Raw genomic sequence first — 9,890 nt, 5'->3', positions numbered from 1 at the left:
AACAGATGAAAAGAGGTTATGGCTATAACATGAAATATCTATAAACCTAGAAATGGCCAAGAGACATATGAAAAAATGCTCAATGTCAATGCAGTATCATTTCACACCTGTCAGAATGGCCACCATCAACAAATCATCAAACAAGTGCTGGCATGGGTGTGGAGAAAAGGGGACTCTAGTACGCTGCTGGTGAAATTGCAGACTGGTGCACCCACTATTAAAAAATATGGTGTTACCTCAAAAAATTAAAAATTAAACTGTCATTTGATGTCACTGGTGATCCCACTTCTAGTAATATAACCTAAGAAGCCTGAAACACCAATCAGAAAGAATATATGTACCCTTATGTTCATAGCAGCACTCTTTACAATAACTAAGATCTAGATACAGCCCAAGTGTCCATCAGTAGATGAGTGGATAAAAAAGCTGTGGTACATGTACACAATGGAATACTATGCAGCTGTAAGAAAGAAAGATCTCCTATTATTTGAGATGACATGGAGGGACCTGGAAAGTATTATTCTAAGCAAAACAAGCCAAGCAGAGAAAGACAATTATCACATGATATCCTTATTTCTGGAATATAACAAACTAAACAAACTGATTAACAAAATAGACCCAGAGTCATAGAAGTAGGGTACAGACTGACAGTCCTCAGAAGAAGGGGTGGAGGGGAGGGAAGAGATAAACCACAGAACTTATATGCATGTATGCATAACTGGTGAACATAGACAACAAAGTTCAGGACGGGGAGGGGGTGATGGGGAAGAGGGGGATGGGGAAAAAGGAGAAACGTCTGTAACAAAAATTAATAAATAAAAATCAATATCCTTAAACCTTATTTCTTTAAAGACATATTTAAATATTCTGAATTGTTCAAGAACAAAATAAATGGAGGAGCCTAGAGATGGATGTGCTCATTTACCTTTGTGTGTGTACTCCATTGAACAGACGCTATGTTATGAGTCACAGAAGAGCATAATGTATTTTTAGAAAAATACTTTGTAAATTTCATATGCATTGAAGAATATTCTAAACTCAAACTAAGTCATCTCATTACCTGTCTATACCAAAGAGTGTTTTTATGGTGATGAAGCAATCAAGTTATCAGGTCCTCCTGTGATAATTTTCTATTTAGATGCTCTACCAAGTTCCATCTTGCTCATTTTCAAACATGTTCTAATCAGCAGGGATATAAAGAAAATGATTTAGTGACATAGAAACAGGAGCCACAAAGAAAAAAAAAAGTTTCTTGAACAAATCTTATCCCAAAATATGTAGGCATATAATTTATAAAGGAAGCAATTTAAAAAAATTTCATCACACTCTAGGCTCTCAAAAAAATTAAAACCTTTTGAGATATATGTATCAATTTTGACATATTTGCTTAAACAAAAGTTTTGAATTTCAAATACATCTTACAGCTGGTGTAGGTTGGGTCTTAATAAAGCATAGGTAACTTGCATGCTCAAAAATAAAATGTAAGAGCAAGAGTTTCAAGTGGTTTCAATTATATCTCAAAAAGTGAATGCAAAACTATAAAGCAGTGTTTGAGACTACAAAAATTCTAAATGTTTATCAGTCCTATATGTTTGCAACTGGTACTATATTCTTAGCCTAAGTGTCAATAAAAATTATCAAATGCTAAAATATAATAAAATTGTGTTTCGGAAATCAAAATAGGAGAATTAAAAACACTACAATCTTTTGTGTGTGTGTCATTTGTAGTATGGGAGAAAAACTGCATGCAATAAAATTGACAGGACCCCTGGCTGGATGGTTCAGTTGGTTGGAGTGTCATCCCAATTCACTGAAAGGTTTCAGGTATGATTTCAGGCCAGGGCACATATCTAAGTTTCAGGTTTTATCCCCATTCGTGGGGTGTATGGGAGGCATCTGATCAATGTTTTTCTCCCTCTTTCTACAAAAAATATCCTTGGGTGAGAATTAAAAAAAAAAAAAGAACAATTGTTCTTTTGTCCACCGTTTAAAAAAAAGAAAGGAAACTTCTGGATAAAAATGGCAATGGACAAACCATGCTAATATGTGTCTTCTAAAATTCTCATTTAAATATATAGAGTGCTCATACAACTCAACAAAAGAAAGACAAAGAACCCAATTAAAAAATGGGCAAAGGAACTAAATAGACATTTCTCCAAACAGGACATACAAATGGCTAAGAGACATATGAAGAAATGCTCAACATCACTAATCATCAGAGAGATGCAAATTAAGACAACAATGAGGTATCACCTCACACTTGTCAGAATGGCTGCCATCAACAAATCATCAAACAAGTATTGGTGAGGGTGTGGAGAAAAGGGGACTCTAGTATACTGCTGGTGGGAATGCAGACTGGTGCAGCCACTATGGAAAACAATATGGTGTTACCTCAAAAAATTAAAAATTGAACTGCCATTTGACCCAGTGATCCCACTTCTTTGAATATACCCTAAGAAGCCTGAAACACCAATCAGAAATAATATATGTACCCCCATGTTCATAGGAGCACTATTTACAATAGCTAAGCTCTGGAAACAACCCAAATGTCCATCAGTAGACAAATGAATAAAAAAGCTGTGGTACATATACACAATGGAGTACTATGCAGCTATAAGAAAGAAAGATCTCTTATCCTTTGAGACTACATGGAGGGACCTGGAAAGTATTATCCTGAGTGAAACAAGCCAAACAGAGAAAGACAAGTATCATATGATCTCACTTATTTGTGGAATATAATGAACATAATAGTCTGAGGAATGGGGTAGTCCCAGAGATGTGGAAGTGGGGTACAGACTGACAATCCTCAGAAGAGGAGGTGGTGGGGGAGAGATAAACCACAGAACTTATATGCATGTATGCATGAACAATGAACATGGACAACAAAGCTGGGGACAGGGCAAAGAGGGGCGGGGAGGGGGAAATCAGTGGGGGAAAAGAAGAAACATCTGTAACAAAAATTAATTAATTAATTAATAAAAATAATAAAGTTCTCATTTAAGTTTTCTTGAAGGTATGCTGAAATTTAACACAAAGATAAACAACACACTGTAAACCAGAAATAATACAGGGCAATATACTAACTCAATTTTATGTGGCCTAAACATTTCTATTTTATTTCACTAGTGTTTGTCTAGAATCTAGGATACTCATTAGGTGCTCAATAAATATTTGTTTCCATTATTGTTAACTGGACAGTTATTGGGAATTGATTTTAAAAAAAATTGAACCACATATCATATATATTTTCTTTGAAAAACAACATTATGAAGAGCTTCCCAAGAAAGTAAGAAAACACAATTCTCTGTCTGAATGCATATTCAGTGACACACAGGTTATACCGACCAGAGAAAAACCAAAATATCCAACATAAGTTGTATCAGCTAGTCAAGTCAGAACAAGAATAAGTTCCCTATTTCCTTTTAAAAACTCTTCTTACATAGATTTGACTCCACAACTACCAGGATTTTGCATTACAGTAAGAAGAGAGGAGTGTAACTAATGTGCTAGAACATAAATACAGTCATAAGAAAGCAGAGTTTTGAATTTAGGAACAATTTATTCTGTGTTATTTAGACTTTCACATTGTACATGATACAAAGAGAATTATAAATAACTTTCACTTATTTGGTTTCTTTCTAGAATTAAACTGTCAAAGTAAAGTAGGTCCAATCAGAATTAATTTCAACTTATCCACAAACACAAAACAATACCCACTTACATGGCAAACCAGAATGAATTGAAATACATGTCCATATAATATTCAGGTTAGATTTCAGTGGGAAAAGGTGACAGTATCTCAGTAGACTGTGAACATTAAAACTAGGGTCACTCTACCCTTGCTTTCTGGAGGTCAGCATCAGAACTAAAAGCTATGATTTAAACAGACAAAAGCAATGATAAATGAAAATTGTGCAATATCAACACTTGGAAAGATTCCTGGGAAAAACATGATTAAAAATAATTTCCATAAAAGGTTTTTAAAAAAGATGTATATAACCAATGACTTGGCATTATTTTCTTCTGGTTAGTTTTATCCAATAAACATAAATAGATGAGTTTATTCAATAATAAATTTTAACTTTCAGTATACAATTTAATCTTCTTCGGGATATTATTTTAGCAAAAAATGTAAGATAAAGCTACAAGATATTGGTTTCTTGGTCACTGATAAAACCTCCATCACTACCTAATTAGAAATGCTATTAAATCCATGGGAATGATGACATTTCACAGCTTTTTACAGTCTTTTAATTGTGTTTTATTCTTTTAAACAAAATATCTATAGTACAATCTTGTGTATCTTGAACAAAAAGAAGTTGAGATCTTACCATGTAATTAAAGTTGATAGAAATACAGTTTACCTTTGAACAATTGTTTGAACTTTGCCAGTTCACTTGCAGGCATATTTTTGCAACAAAACAGTTGACCTTTCTTATCTTCAGGTTTTCCATCCACTGGGTTACATCTGCAAATTCAACCAAAGATTGAAAACAGTATTTCACCTTTTCAACTGTGAATTCCCAAATGCTCATGGAAAAATTACTGGTTTCAATCCCAGTTGGTTGAATCTGCAGATGCAAAGAGGTAACTGTAAAGTCAAAAGTTACACATGGATTTTTTAACACCTGGCGAGGAAGGGGGTTCAGCACCCCTGACACCCACAGTGCTTAAGGGTTAGTTGTATTTGTATTGCTAATATATTTCACCAAATACTGGTCTATGGCCCAGAGAGGTACAATAGTCTCCTTATCCAAGCGTAATACATTCCAAGATCCTCAATGGATGCCTAAAACCACATGTAGCACTGAACCCTACATAAATTTTCTTTATGTACAAACCTATGATAAAGTTTAATTTGTAAACTAGGCACAGTAAGAGATTAACAATAATTAATAATAAAATAAAACAACTATAACAATATACTGTAATAAAAGTTTTATAAACATGGTCTTTTTTTACTCTCAAAATATCTTGTACTTTTTTTGATGATGTAAGATAATAAAATGTCTTGTTAAGGTGAGAACTTTTGCCTTTTCACTTAAAAGAAAGCACTTTAGGGCTTCTCTTCGATGAATTTAAATTGCTGACATCACTACTCTTATAATTTGGGGCCATTATTAAGTAAAATAACAGTTATTTAAACACAAGCACTTCAAGATTGTGACAGAGTATTTCATAACCAAAATAGCTAAGATAGTGACTAACGGGCAGGTAGAGTGTACAGCGTGGAGACAATGGACAACATCCTGGGTGGTATAGCGCAAGATTTCATCACACTACTCAGAACAGTGTGCAACTTAAAATGTATGAATTGCTTATTTCTGGATTTATCATTTAATATTTTTGAAGCTTGGATGATGGAGGTTAACTAAAGCCTGAAAAAGCAAAACATAAAAAAGGAGGGGGGAGGGACTACTCTATGTATTTATTCCCTCAGCCCAACTGATTTTCTATTTTTGTTTCTCTGACAATCACTGTGTCAGGTTGTTTTCTCTCTTCCTTTCTCCCACTATTTCCTGTCTCACCAACCAAAAGGAAAGCCTGTTTAGATTAGGAAACATTAATATAACATGTAAAGAAGAATGAACCCTTAACTAACCAATTGAATCAATGGATTTTTTTTTGTTGTCTAATCTTATTTTTCTATCTGGGATCTTTCTTTCCCCTTTCAACTCATACAACCTTCAAAATTATTATTATACCATAAATCCTCATCAACTAATTATTTCTTTTCTTTTTTTTCAATTTCCAATAAATCTCCATAATTTGGGTTTCCTATTACACTTACTAGTGTTTTTATTTTTATGGCTATAACACAGAAAATAAACTTTTCCAAAACTTTCTGAAACACAAAGCCATTATGTTAGGTTTTCCTAGGATATAAGATTATATTGTTTTAGATTCTTATTTTGCTCCCTCCACTCTGCAAAGTATCAAAAATATTCCTAGAAAGATTAAGAAAATAAAACCTCAGTTATAAAAAGTTTCATATTTCTACTTTTTTTAATTCTTTTTCTCTAAACCCAAAAATCAATTAGGCTAAATAGCTTTTACAATAACAGATACTAAGACTGCACTAAATAAAAATGTTAAAGTGCTTCTGGAATAGTTTGCTAATATTAAGAATATATCAAATTTAATCAATATGGAGATCCTGAGGTTAACATCTGGCTGTAGCTGATAAAAGAAACTTGCAATTATGTGTGGTTCTTTGACAATGAGAGGCCCATTCTGAGACACAGTTTGTTCTCTCTGATCTTATAGAAAAGGCATCATTGTTGAGTGACATCATAGTATGTGAATGGGTCTAATAAAATTTCTTTATTTGCTCTGCCTGAGAAATGCTTGAACATTTGTACACTGCCATGATTTGAAGAAAACTAGTGTATTTTAAATATCAAATTCTCATTCTTACAGGTGATGAGAAGACTAATAAATTTAAAAGATTAAACAAGTACTTCCTTTAAAAAGTGGGTTTAAACAAGCACTTTTGAGCTATAATGTTCAATTATAAGATTCAAAAAAATCATCTGTACTTTAATAATTAGAAATTAATCACACCCCCATACATTGCCAGAAAAAAATTATTTCTAGATGTTTTGTAACTGACTGGTGATTCAAAATAGTCATGGATTGAAAAGTTATAGTATAAAAAATGGTGGAAAATCATAAAATTAGAAAAATCAACATTTATCTAATTATTAACATGGTAAATATAGTTAGCAAAATGTACACTGTAAGAGCTATTTATTATTAACAATAATAATTCAGGTTTAAATACCTCCTTATTAAAAACTGGGACAAAGTAAGGAAGGAAATTGCATTATTTCCAGCTATGTAGAAATGTATATTACATATCATAAATAATATTGTCCTTTCTTAAAATAATAGGGAAATGAAATTTCAAGCATGTCTACTCTTTATCCTCACCTGAAGACATTTTCTTTTCCTTTTATCTTCAGATAGAGCAAAAGGGAGAGAGGGAGCAAGAGAGAGAGAAAAACATCTATGTGAAAGAGACACAAGTGGTTACCACCCACATGACCCCAAGCTAGGCAAGGGACAAAATGTCTTTAGCGGAAACCAAACCCAGGACTTTCTGGTCCATGGGTCAATGCTCTAACCACTGAGCAAAAACATCCAGGGCTATTTTTATTTTTTATTTAATTAATTTATTTTTGTTACAGATGTTTCTTCTTTTCCTTCCACTGCTGACCTCCTTCTGTTCACACACCCCCAACCCAAGCATTGTTTTCTACGTCCATTGCTTATACTTATATGCATAAGCTTTTCAGTTTATCTCTTTTCTCCTCCTTCTGCCCCATCCTCTGAAGTTTGTCACACTGAACTGTACTTCTGTCTCCAGGTCTATTTTGTTCATCACCTTATTTTGTTCATTACATTCCACAAATAAGTGAGATCATGTGATACTTGTCTTTTCTGACTGGCTTATTTTGCTTAGCATAATACTGTCCAGGTCCCTCCATGTCATCTCAAAAAATGTGAGTTTTTTTTCTTATAGCTGCATAGTATTCCACTGTGTGTATATACAATTGCTTTTTTATCCACTCATCAGCTGATGGACATTTTGGTTGTTTCCAGATCTTAGCTATTGTAAATAGTGCTGCTATGGACACAGGTGTGTGTGTGTGTGTGTATATATATATATATATATATATATATGTGTGTGTGTGTGTGTGTGTGTTTCAGGCTTTTATAATAGAAGTGGGATCACTGAGACAAATGACAGTTCAACTTCCAATTTTTTTTAGGAAACACTATATTGTTTTCCATAGTGGCTGCACTAGTCTGCATTCCCACCAGCAGTGTACTAGAGTCCCCTTTTCTCTACACCCTCACCAGGTCTGGTTTGATAACTTGTTAATGGCAGCCATTCTGGTAGGTGTGAGGTCATATTTCATTGTTATTTCAATTTGCATCCTTGTGATAATTAGTGACGTTGAGCATTTTTTTTATGTGTATCTTGGCCATTTGTATGTCCTGTTTGGAGAGGTGTCGATTTAGGTAGTGTGCCCATTATTTAATTGGGTTCTTTGCCTTCCTTTTGTCAAGCTCTGTGAGTACTCTATATTTTTAGAAATTAAATCCTTATCTGATATGTCATTGGCAATTATGTTCGCCCATACAGTGAGCTGCCTTTCCATTTTGATGATTGTATCTTTTGCTGTGCATAACCTTTTTAGTTTGATGTAGTCCCATGTATTAATTTTTTCTTTTGTTTCTCTTAGGCATTTTATCAGTGAAAATTCTGCTGCATGTGAAATTTTGTTGTCTGCATTTTCTTCTAGAATTTTTATGGTTTCACGTGTCACATTTAAGTCTTTTATCCATTTTTTGTTCAATAGACCCTAAAAAGACATTTGACAAAATCCAGCATCTACTTTTGCTAAAACCTCTCAATAAAGTGGGACTAGAAAGATATATAATAAAGACCATTTATAACAAACCTACAGCCAACATTATATTTAATGGGCAAAAACTAAAAGCAGAACAGAAACAAGACAGGAGTGTCTACTTTCACCACTCTTATTTAACATAGTACTGGAAGCCTTAGCCAAAAAAATCAGACGATAAGAAGAAACAAAAGGGATCCAAACAGTAAAAAAAAGAAGGTAAACTGTCATTCACAGAAAACATGATATTATGCATAGAAAACCCTAAAATTCCATCAAAGAACTATATTTAATAAATTAATTTGGTAAAATAGCAGGATATAAAATCAACAACCAGAAATTATTGGCATTTTTATACACCAGTAATGAACACATAGAAAGATAAACTAAAAAAATCCCATTTACCATTGCAACAAAAAAAACTAATATATCTAGGAATAAACTTAACTAAATAAGTAAAGAGCCTGTTCACAAAAAACTACAGAACATTAAAGAAAGAAACAGAGGAAGATATAAAAAAAGTGGAAGCATGTACTTTGTTCATGAATTGGAAGGATAAAAATCATTAAAATGTTCATACTACCCAAAGAAACCTATAGATTCAATGCAATCCCCCCATTAAAATACCTATGACATTTTCATGGAATTAGGATGAATACTCCACACGTTTATATGGAACCAAAAAAGAGCCCAAATGGCCACAGCAACCTTGAAAAAGAAGTACAAAGTAGGAGGGATCACAATACTGAATATCAGGTTATACTACAAAGCCACTGTAATCAGAAGAGCCTGGTACTGGCACAAGAACAGACATGTAGATCAACAAAGCAGAACAGGGAGCCCAGAAATTGACCCAAGACATTATGCTCAATTAATGTTTGACTAAGGTTGCAAAAGCATACAATGGAGTAAAGACAGCCTCTTTAATAAATGAAACTAGACCACCAACTTACACCACAGACAAGCATTTCTGCCCTTTAAAGCAAAGATAACCATACTAAATATACTTAGTATGTATAAAATTTAAGCCACTGGAAGAACACAGCATAAATAATATGTTTTATATTGGCCAATTAGAAGGAGGAGTAATAAACCCTAAAAGTAGAAAGTTTAACATAATAGAGAAAAGGCACAATTTAAAATACCAGTTAGGAGCAATACAGAGAAGATTGGCATGGCCCCTGCGCAAGGATGACACGCAAAATTGTGAAGCATTCCATACTTTCCTATCATTCAAAATAGAAGGTAAAATAAAGAGCTTTCCACACAAAAAAATGGCTAAGGGAATATATTTGCACCAAACCAGCACTACAAGACATGCTAAAAGTACTGCTGTAATTAGTAGAAGAAATAGGAAGAAAAATAGAACTAAACAAAAATGGCAATAAATAAGTACATATCAATTATCACATTAAATGTGAATGGTTTGAGTGTTCCAATAAAAAGACACAGAGTAGCTGACTGAATAAAAAA

General features: G+C 33.4%; 1 non-coding gene across 1 annotated transcript; it reads left to right on the top strand.

Moving 5' to 3' along the window:
- Nucleotides 1–9,541: 9,541 nt before the first annotated feature.
- LOC118632874 lies at nucleotides 9,542–9,643 on the top strand. The gene has a single exon (XR_004960121.1). It is a non-coding gene; the product is annotated as a U6 spliceosomal RNA (small nuclear RNA).
- Nucleotides 9,644–9,890: the final 247 nt, after the last annotated feature.

Source organism: Molossus molossus, unplaced genomic scaffold (assembly GCF_014108415.1).
Source record: "Molossus molossus isolate mMolMol1 unplaced genomic scaffold, mMolMol1.p scaffold_m16_p_17, whole genome shotgun sequence".
NCBI lineage: Eukaryota > Metazoa > Chordata > Mammalia > Chiroptera > Molossidae > Molossus > Molossus molossus.
Note: the sequence above shows the minus strand (reverse complement) of the source record. Positions and strands in the feature narration are given on the sequence as shown.